Source organism: Eschrichtius robustus, chromosome 14 (assembly GCF_028021215.1).
Source record: "Eschrichtius robustus isolate mEscRob2 chromosome 14, mEscRob2.pri, whole genome shotgun sequence".
NCBI lineage: Eukaryota > Metazoa > Chordata > Mammalia > Artiodactyla > Eschrichtiidae > Eschrichtius > Eschrichtius robustus.
This window is the reverse complement of record NC_090837.1, coordinates 50904259-50915715: the sequence shown is the minus strand read 5'-3', so window position 1 is coordinate 50915715 and position 11457 is coordinate 50904259.

The window sequence follows — 11457 nt, the reverse complement described above, 5'->3', positions numbered from 1 at the left end:
GGTAATTGCTCTCATTGGCTTCATTTTACAGGTGAGGAAACTGAGACTCCCAGAGTACCTTCATTTGCCCAAGTACCCTGGCCGGGAAGGTCAGCACCAGGAGGCGGGCCTGTGCATCGTGACCCCTGTAATTTCCATCACACCATCACACCACACGACAGACAAGCTCACTTGGAACCAGGTTTAAGATCTGAAAGGGCGGTGCAGAACTTTCTCATGTTTCAAGTTCAGAGTCCATAAGCAGTGCTACTGCTTTGGAAATATCAGATTGAAATGTCGAGGATACAGCGTGAACACCTGGCCACAAAAGGAAAAGCAGAGGTGTGAAAAGAGCGTCAGCCATATTCACCGGAGCCCCAGGGGTCCTGAGGGTCAGTCCCTTTCCAGCCCTCCAGAAAGGGAGCTGACTGGGCGACAGATGTGAGACCAGGGGGAAGAAGGACAGCAATCCTGGTGTTGGGGAGGAAGGTCCAGGAGAGGAGAAGAGGCCTAGAGACCAGGGAGCAACCCTCAGATAAGTGGAGAAAGCCTGAAAGAATAAGAGGAAATGGCCCTGGATAAGGAAAGGCCTCTGTGAGGAAAGGGTGAAGCGCACCTGAAGAAGGTCATGGGGGTGGGGCAGGGCAGGCAGGGGTGGTGTCTGTGTGAAAGTCATGGGCCCTTAAGGGAACAGAGCAGACTGCAAGGGACAAAGAAGGGAGAACAGACCTCAGAAACTGCCCAGTGTTTGCAGGCAGAGTGTTGGTTAAGAAACCTTCGCCTCTTTCATCATGGCCCCGAGTCTGCTGGTGAAGAATTTCCTGCATTCCCACAGCAGCCCTGGGCCCTCAGTGCTCCCACAGTTGATCTCTCCATGTGCAGTCTATTCCATCGCTCTGCCTCATCCAGTGCATCACCCCCAACCATGCCAACCTCTCGGAAGGAACACCCCAACTCATTATCTGTGGGACTCCTTGGGCCCTTAGCATGCCCTCCAAATGTATTATTTTTGTTCCCCCCGGGACCCCACTAGATTGTGAGTGCTTAAATCATGACTTCTTCATCTGGGTTTCCCTTCAACAGTTCCCGGACCTCAAAGACAGTTGTTTAGATGTTAACAATAGTAGTTTGTTAACTCTACCAAAATGGAGGTAAGTGGTAGTCCCTGGTCACAGCCGAAGGCCCTGGCTGAAACAATGGACTTGAAAATCTTATTCACCTTGCGCCCTCTTGTGGAGAAGAAGGCAAAGAACACAGTATTACTACCTTGGAAGATGCGGATTTAGTTCTTTCCCTACCCCCACCTCCTCCTCCTCCTCTAATAATACTGGTAATACAATATTAATAAATTAAAATATATTTAACTACAAATATATCTTTCAATATTTAATTTTAATTTAATATTAGTCTGTATTTATATATAACTATTCTAAATATAGTAATAATAGGATATTAATAAATCATCTTTACCATATTATGATTTATGATTTTGTAAGTATTATTCACAGATGAACCAGAAAGTATTATATAATTATATTTTCCTCCTGGTAATATCCTTGTATGTTTTTCCTCCTGGAAGATCATTACATTGCTTCATTTTTTTATTTGCTTAGTCTTCTAGGTATTGTCAAAATTAATGTCCAAACTCTCTGATGAAGCTGTAAGGTCCTCTCAGTATTGTTAAACAAATCTGGAACCTTCAAAAATACTATTAAAAATTACTGGAACTGAGTAAGATGTTGGGGGGAAATAGGTGAAGGGGATTAAGAGGCACAAACCTCCAGTTATAAAATAAATAAGCTATGGGATATAATATACAGCGTAAGGAATATGGTCAATAATATTGTAATAGCTTTGTATGGAGACAGATGGTTACTAGATATATTGTGGTAACCATTTCATAATGTATACAAAAGTCAAATCACTATGTAGTAAACCTAAAACTAACATAATATGATACATTAACCATATTTTAATAAAAAGTTTAAAATACATTAAAAATTTAAATTTTTTATTGAAGTATACTTGATTTATAATATCGTGTTAGTTTCAGGTGTACAGCATAGTGATTCAGTATTTTTGCAGATTATATTCCATTATAGGTTATCACAAGATAATGGGTATAATGGGTATAACCTATGCTATACAGTATATCCTTTAATTTAAATTTTTTAAAAATAAAAATGACTGGAGCTATCTTCAGTGCTACCACTTAAAATGAGACTAGTTATTTACCCCCTCATTTGGTGCACAGCTAAAATCCTGAGGTCCCACACTTGCTTGCCTTTTCAATCTTTTGATGAATAGAAGTTCTGAATTTTAATAAGACAAATCTGTCATTTTTTCCTTTTTTGGTTAGTGCTTTTAATGTCCTATTTTTAAAATCTCTCTCATCCCAATACCTTGAAGATGTTTTCCTACGTTATATTCCAAAATCTTTATTGTTTTGCTTTGCACATTTAGGCCTAAAATTGACTTGGAAATTATTTTTGTGTATGGTGTGAGGTAGGGATAAAATTTTACTTTACTTTTTCTACATAGATAATTAATTGATCCAACATCATTTATTGAAAAGACCACCTTTCACCCACTATTCTGCAGTGCTACTTGTGTCACTCATCAACTAACCATGTATGTGTGAATCTATTCCTGGTACCTTTAATCTCTTCCATTGGTATGTTTATTCTTACATTAATAACACATTTTTTAGCTACTGCAGAGTTTTAATATATCTTTATAGCCAACAGAGCAAGTCCCACCACCTCATTCTTCTCCTTTAAGAGTGTCTTGGCTCTTCTTCATACAACTCAACTTCAAAAAACCAAACAACCCAATTAAAAAATGGGCACAAGACCTGAACAGACATTTTTCCAAAAAGGACATTCAGATGGCCAACAGGCACATAAAAAGATGCTCAACATTGCTAATCATCAAGGAAATGCAAATCAAAACCACAATGAGATATCACCTCATACCTATCAGAATGACTATCATCAAAAAGAACACAAATAACATATGTTGAGCAGGATGTGGAGAAAACGGAACCCTCGTACACACCGTTGGTGGGAATGTAAATTGGTGCAGCCACTGTGGAAAATAGTATGGAGGTTTCTCAAAAAACTAAAAATAGAAGTACCCTGTGACCCAGCAATTCCACTCCTGGGTATATATCTGAAAAAAAAAAAACCCCACTAATTCGAAAAGATGCATGCATCCCGATGTTCATAGCAGCATTATTTACAACTGCCAAGATACAGAAGCAACCTAAGTGTCCATCAACAATTGAATGGATAAAGAAGATGTGGTATATACATATACAATGGAATACTATTCAGCCATAAACAAGAATGAAAATTTGACATTTGCAACAACATGGATGGACTTGGAGGATATTATGCTAAGTTAAATAAGTCAGACAGAGAAAGACAAATACTGTATGATATTTATATGTGGAATCTAAAAAATACAACAAACTAGTGGATATAACAAGAAAGAAACAGACTCACAGATATAGAGAATAAACTAGTGGTTACCAGATGGGAGAGGGAAGGGGAGAGGGGCAATATAGGGGTTAGGGATTAAGAAGTACAAACTATTAAGTATCAAACAGGCTACAAGGATATATTGTACAACATGGGGAAAATTGTCAATATTTTATAAAAACTATAAAAGGAATATAACCTTTAAAAATTATGAATCACTATATTGTACACCTGTGACTTATATAGTATTGTACATCAACTATACTTCAATTGAAAAAAAGAAGAGTGTCTTGGCTCTTCTTAAGTCTTTGCATTTCCATATAAATGTTTGTATCAGTTTTTTTTGTTTTTTTTTAAAAGCCCTGTCCAAGGGGCACTTCATGCAGGAAGCTGCAAGGTCCAGGCACATGACTGCATTGCTGGTTTCTGTGGTTCGTGCAGACAGGCCAGTACACTTCACATGGGACAGTCGCAAGTATTCCTCTGCTTTCCTCAGCACCTCCGGCTCGGCGATGCCCAGGCGCGGGGCTAAACGCCGTATCAGGCCAGGCTCCATGGCGCGGACAAAGACTACCTCAGTTTTTTAATTTACAGAAAAAGTGTTGAAATTTTTATTGGGATTGCATGAAATCTACAGATCATTTTAGAAAGAACTGTCATTTTTACAATGTCAGGTCTTCTAATCCATGAACACAGATGTCACTCCATTTATTTCAGTCTTTAATTTCTCTCAATAATTTTTCCATTGGTTCCTAAACAATCTCATCTATAAATTTTATTTTATGGACTCTGTTAGATTTTTTAAATTGCTGTAAAAGATACACAACAAAATTTACTATCTTAACCATTTTTAAGTGTACTGTTCAGTAGTGTTAAGTATACTCATGTTACTATGCAACCCATCTCCAGAACTCTTTCCATATTGTAAAACTGAAACTTTGTATCAAACAACTACTCCCCATACCCCTTCCCCCAGCCCCTGGAAACCACCATTCTACTTTCTGTCTCTATGAGCTTGACTACTCTATTGATTACACTCATATAAGTGGAATCACACAGTAGCTGTCTTTTTGCGACTGGCTTATTTCACTTAGCATTATATCCTCAAGATTCATCCATGTTGGGCTTCCCTGGTGGCGCAGTGGTTGGGGGTCCGCCTGCCAGTGCAGGGGACACAGGTTCAAGCCCTGGTCCAGGAGGATCCCATATACCGTGGAGCAGCTGGGCCCGTGCGCCACAACTACTGAGCCTGTGCTCTGGAGCCGCGAGCCACAACTACTGAAGCCCGCGTGCCACAGCTACTGAAGCCTGTGCGCCTAGAGCCTGTGCTCCGCAACGGGAGAGGCCACTGCAATGAGAAGCCTGTGCACCTCAACAAAGAGTAGCCCCCGCTCGCCACAACTGGAGAGAGTCCGCGCACAGCGGCGAAGACCCAACGCAGCCAAAAATAAATAAATTAAATAAATTAATTTAAAAAAAAAAAGATTCATCCATGTTGTAGCATGTGTCAGAATTCCCTTCCTTTTTAAGGCTGACTAACATTTCATTGTATGTTTATGCCACATTTTGCTTATCTATTCATCTGTTGATGGACACTTGTTGGCTTCCATCTTCTGTGAATAAGGCTGCTATAAACATGGATGTACAAATATCTTTTTAAGACTCTGTTTTCAATTCTTTGGGGTATATACCCAGAAGTGGAATTGCTGTATCGTATAGTAATTTTATTTTTTAATTTTTTTGGAACTACAGTATGTCATTTTAATTCTTATATAATTATTTTTAAGTAGTGGGGGAAAGTCATATTATGATACAATGTACTAACCCAGAATAAAATATTTTACATAAATCCCTGCTCTATATCAAGCAAAACTTGATGAATTTTTAAAAATTTCCAAGTAATTTTGAGTAAGTTTGACATATTAATGTCAAAGGCGATCTCTAGTCAGATTAGGTTGGGAAACACTGTATTAGCTGAAACAGTAAATTTGGAGCAAGAAGCAGACAATCAGTGCGGCAAGCAAGGGCAGTTAATTAAGAGATATTCATTGCGTGTGTATTCATGTGTGTATTTTTGGTGGATGATGCAAAAAAGGAATGAGACGTTGCCCTAAAAGAGCTTAGGATCAAATGGACTGGGGCTGGTGGAGGAGCAGTGTAATGCACCAAATAAGGAGAGGAAGATTATATTCAGAGTACAACTAGATGCTAAATGTGCGATATAGTCAAGTTCTTCAGGGTCATGAAAAGAAAAAAATCACTACAGAATAGGGAAATTGGAAGAAACTTCATGGTGATACAAGCTGTGTCTCAAATTGGAGAGGACAAGAAGAGACACTTAAAGGTTCAAAGAAGAGCTGGAGCTGTGTCACAGCAATACAAGTGAGGAGAGAGAGCCCTCTGGCTCTTCAGCTTCCATGTGCAGCCTTCTACACAGCTTTGAACGTCTGTACATCAATAAAACACCTCTAATTTTTCCCGTAACAAAATACAACTTTCTGTATTAAAAGTAAAGTTCTCACCTCTTCTTCAAAATGTAGAGGCACACAGTTCCAACAGGCACCATATCCATCAATGGTTATATTAATCACTCCTCAAGTTCAGGTGGAGTCCCACTGAATATTCTGTCACCTAAAGAATAAATTGTAAAGTTAATTTTCAACTACATGTATGTAACATAAAAATAGAAAGGAGATAGAAGAAGAAAATGTTTAGTATATTCAATAAACACACATATACGTAATGAGAATATATACGAAGCTACTACTGCCATTATTTCTGTGTTTTGTTATGAGGCTGTCAATGGTACCCATCTCTTCCTTCTTCCACTGCCCAGTCCACATCACATTTTCCCCATCCTCAGCCAGAAATTCAGCTGGTTGGAGTTCATTCCCTACCAGAGTGACCCAAACCTTCACTCCCAAGAGGGTTTGAGTCTTCAGTCCTGCCTTTCCTGGTTTCTGTAGTTTTCCAATAACTTTCGCTATTAGGCATGGAAGTACTAAGAAGCACTCCCAGATAACTCCCTGGGTTTCAGACATAGTCCTCCTTGCCTGCATTGTGTAGCAGCAGCCCAAGTTCAAGTACCTCATTTAGAGTAACCCCCACCCTTTTTTGCTGGCCAGTTGGTGAATAGTATAAGAGGTCCAAAATGTCCAGGAGGCATTCTCACTTTCCAATTCAATTGAACCATTGTGTCTGCTGGTGGAAACATTCCTCCCCTGGGGACTATGACTTCCAAGCCAGCATTGCTCAAAGTTTCTGGGGAAGGAAGAACATTTCTTCTTAGTGAGTTTAAGAGTGAAAGGAGCCACTCCCACTTTCTCCCCTTGATGCCCAGATCCATGTGTTCTGGCTACAGGAGAGAGAACATCATATAACAGTCACTGATTCAAAGCCTATACTCTACCCTGTAAGACAGAATCCCATTGTTCTGGGGGGTTGTCTCCCAACTGGCACCACAACTGAATCGTCCATTCCAACTTTCAATTAGGCCAACGGCTCCAGGTGATGGGGTATGTGGTAGGACCAGTTGATTCCATGGGCATAAGCCGATTGTTCTATTTCCTTTGCTGTGAAATGAGCTCTTTGATGAGAAGCAGTGCTGCGCAGAATACCAAGATGATGGATAAAGCATTCCATAAGTACACAGATGGTGGGGCTGAAGTGTTATGTTCAGGGGAGGCAAATCCATGTTCAGAGTCATGAATATTCCAGTGAGGATGAACCTCTGCTTCCTCTATGATGAAAGAGGTCCAATGTAATCAATCTGCCCCAGGTGGCTGGTTGGTCCCCATGGGGAGTGGTGCCATTTGAGGTTTAGCTTTGGCCTCTGCTGTTGACAGGTTAGACACTCAGCAGTAATGCTTGTCAGGTCAGTCTTGGGTAGGTAAAGTCCGTGTTTTTAGCCCACGCATAGCCTCCATCCCTGCCACTGTGGCCACTTTGTTTATGGCCCGTGGAGCAAGCACTGGGGTGACTGGGGTAAGGGACTGACTTACATATACCAAGTCTGTCATTTTGTTTACTTGATTAGGAGCCTCCTCTGCAGTGCAGTCATGGCTCACTGGATAGAAAGGAGTCACTGTTGTGCCATGGTAGTGGATCTTGCTGGAAGTCTTCCCTCTAGAGGCAAGGGAGTATCTCACTAGAGGCAGTGTGCTACGAAACTGCCTGAGAGGGTGCAGGAGAAAACTGCTGCAGGGAGAGCTGCTGCTGGATCCTGGAGAGCCACAAGCTGAGCCAGCACACCAGAACGGGGAAGGGAAACCCCTTCCTCCCACAACGTTTCTCCAGCGCCCCCTACTGACAAATCGTAACATCATGTTTGTGGGTAAAGGGAAAATATTTAGGAGGCCAATTTCAGGTTTACAGAGCAGGCAAAGAACGGTGAATTGCAATAAACTGCTAAAAGGCAAAGGCACACTGAACTGGGTTGAATAGTGTCCTCCCAAAATTCATGTCCACCTGAAAGCTCAGAATGTGACGTTATTTATTTATTTTTTTAATTAATTAATTACTTTATTTATTTATGGCTGTGTTGGGTCTTCGTTTCTGTGCGAGGGCTTTCTCCAGTTGCGGCAAGCGGGGGCCACTCTTCATCGCGGTGCGCGGGCCTCTCACTGTCGCGGCCTCTCTTGTTGCGGAGCACAAGCTCCAGACGCGCAGGCTCAGTAATTGCGGCTCACGGGCCCAGTTGCTCCGTGGCATGTGGGATCTTCCCAGACCAGGGCTCAAACCCGTGTCCCCTGCATTGGCAGGCAGATTCTCAACCACTGCGCCACCAGGGAAGCCCCTGTGACGTTATTTAGAAATGGACATTTTTTGCAGATGTAATTAGTTAAGATGAGGTCATACTGGATTAGGGTGGGCCCTAAATCCAATGAATCCTTTAAAAGGAGATGAGACAAGAAGCCACACTTAGACACAGAAGGAAGAAGGCCATATGATGACAGAGGCAGAGATCGGAGTGATGCAGGATTGCCAGCAAGCATCAGAAATTAGGAAGAGGCAAAGGCCCTTCAGAGGCAGTATGGCCCCGCCAACACCTTGATTTCAGACTTCTAGCCTCCAGAACCACGAGATAAATTCTTGTTGTCTGAAGGCACCGTTTGTGGTAATTTGTTATGGCAGCTCTAAGAAACTAATACAGCACCAAATGTTTAGTTGCAGTTTGTAGAGAACCAACTCATAAATGAACATCTGGAGCCCCATGCTTTGGGAGAGAGGCAAGAAGCAAGACTCCACATAGACAGTGTGCTAAACACCCAAGGTTACAGCAGACTGTGAAACTCTACCTTTTGTCTCCCTCTCATTGGGTTTTACTGTCTTCCCAGACATGGATGTTCAGTACTGTATGAAATGTATTATCTTCATCTCTTCACATTAAACTGTCATGAAGCCATTATGCTTTTATTGCAATATATGTACCTGCAGCAGCTCTCTGACCCACTGCACTCTCCTCCTCGTGGATTATCTGTCTTCTCTGGTAACTATGCCTTTAAATCCATCTGAACACTCTTCGCTAAATTTCAGATTTAACATTTTGACTTCGTCCTTCATCACCTCAGACCTTACCCTAGACTCCCACTACCAGTATACATCAAATTTCATATCGTTTCCAGTCCACTCCCATCATCCCATTGCTAGTGGGAAACTGACCCTTTTATCAATATGATCCTCTTCTTTTTTATTCCTGCATTTATGGAGCATGAATTAAGTAGAGATCAATGTGCCAGCCACCATAAAGGGAATAAAGGACACAGAGAGCCCAAGGATGAATGGGACACAGACACTGCCTGACATGTACATGAGTGAAATAGACATATCTGGAAGATTCCAGACCTCTACTGGGGGGAATGAGTGGATGGTGGTGCTAGTTCAAGAGACAAGGAGGAAAAACAGGTGAGTGTGGGAGAAGTGAGGAGTAGCTCATGTTTAGTTTAAGGTGTCTGTAAAACAAACAAGTGGTAATGCTTTTTTTTTGTTTTTTGTTTTTTTTTTAACTCTTTATTTTATATTGGCGTATAGCCAATTAACAATGTTGTGATAGTTTCAGGTGCACAGCAATGGGACTCAGCCATACATATACATGTATCCATTCTCCCCCAAACTCCCTCCCATCCAGGCTGCCACATAACATTGAACAGAGTTCCCTGTGCTCTACAGCAGGTCCTTGTTGGTTGTCCATTTAAAATATAGCAGTGTGTACATGTCAATCCCAAACTCCCTAACTATCCCTGGCCCTCCTCCTTCCCCCCTGTAACCATAAGTTCATTCTCTAAGTCTGTGAGTCTGTTTCTGTTTTGTAAATAAGTTCATTGGTATCATTTCTTTTTAGATTACACATATAAGGGATATCACACAGTATTTCTCTCTCTCTGTCTGACTTAACAAGTGGTCATGTTTGATCAGCACTCAGCTCTGTGGGGAGGAGGCTCAAGGAAAAGATCAGGCTCAAGATGTAAATTGGAACTGATTAGTTTAGAGATGGTTGGTGAAGGCTTACAGGTGGAAATAGATGAGCTGGCCCACAGAGAGCCTACAACATGAAAAGTGCAGGAACCAAAGGCAGAACAATGGGGAACACTCAATATGTGGGATTGCAGAGCAAGAGGAACCACTGTAAAGAGTGTTCAGAAGAAGGAAGAGAACCTGAAGACAGAGGAGTAGTGAAAATGAAGGACAAAGAGTTCAAAGTGGAAGAAGTACCGTAGTCAATAATGTGAAATTCTGAGAAGATGAGAACTAAAACAAGTGAATTAGATTTGGCAACAGGGAAGACTAGTAAGGGGGTGAGGGTGGAAGCCTCAATACAGAAGGCTTAAAGGGGATGGGAGGTGCAATGATAGTTTATTCTCTATAACTGATGTCATAATACATATAATTGAAAAGTCAAATTGGTCTACAAGACCTAGAATGGACAAGGGCAGTCCCTCCCCCAACCCCTGCTCCCCAGGACTGCATCTACCTTCAACTCTTATAGCTGTTTCTACGGGGATTTACTTACACTTTAAAAATAACTTGTTAATACAGCTATTTCTTCTTGATATTTCACTTTAACTATCATTGACTAAGCTCATATTATGGAAGATAAGGACTTAGCTCTCTTATAAATCCACAGGCACCTTCATCACACAGGATTCTCCTCCCCACAACCTCAATCCTCCCAATATACTTCTAACCTATTTTGGTTAGATAAGAATTCAGTGTTTACATTATTATGACTATATAAATATTATCCATAGCTAAGCCTTCTGATATACTATAATTAAATTTCTTATATACCATTTTGTTTACCTGGATCTAATGATAAATGATAACACTGTTTTCCCCCTTTATTTAGTCTTCTATCCATCTACCACTAATTTTTCCACTGACTTTCAGCCAGAGTATAAATCTCCTCTCAACCCTGGAACATAACAAAACAAACACACCCAGTACTCCACTGCACCATTGTTTTTCCCCTTGAAGTCATGTTCCTTGAGCTCTCCATCCCTCTGCTGCTTAACTCCGACTGCCACCTGGGACCTCCTTTCATCACCCTCTTGGGAATTTCCTTAATTATCTCCTGTGTTGAATCCTCTATTCATATCTTCTTACTTGGTTTACTCTCTTTTTGGTAGACATCCAATAGTCTCCTGAAAAAGGCTGCATGGAAGGTAACTTTTTTTTAATACTTAGCATGCCTGAAAATGTCCTTTTTCTCGCTTTGCATAATGATCCAGCAGGGTTTTATTTTTTAATTTTTTAATTAATTAATTTATTTTTCTGGCCATGCCGCATGACTTGCGGGATCTTAGTTCCCCGACTAGGGACTGAACCTGGCCACAGCAGTGAAAGCGCTAAGTCCTGACCACTGGACCACCAGGGAACTTCCCAACAGGATTTTAATTGGAAATAATTTTTCTCAAGATTTTGATGGCACTGTTTATCACCTTCTAGACTGAGAAGTCTAATACCATCTTGTTTTTCAATTTTTAGTTTGTGGCCTGTT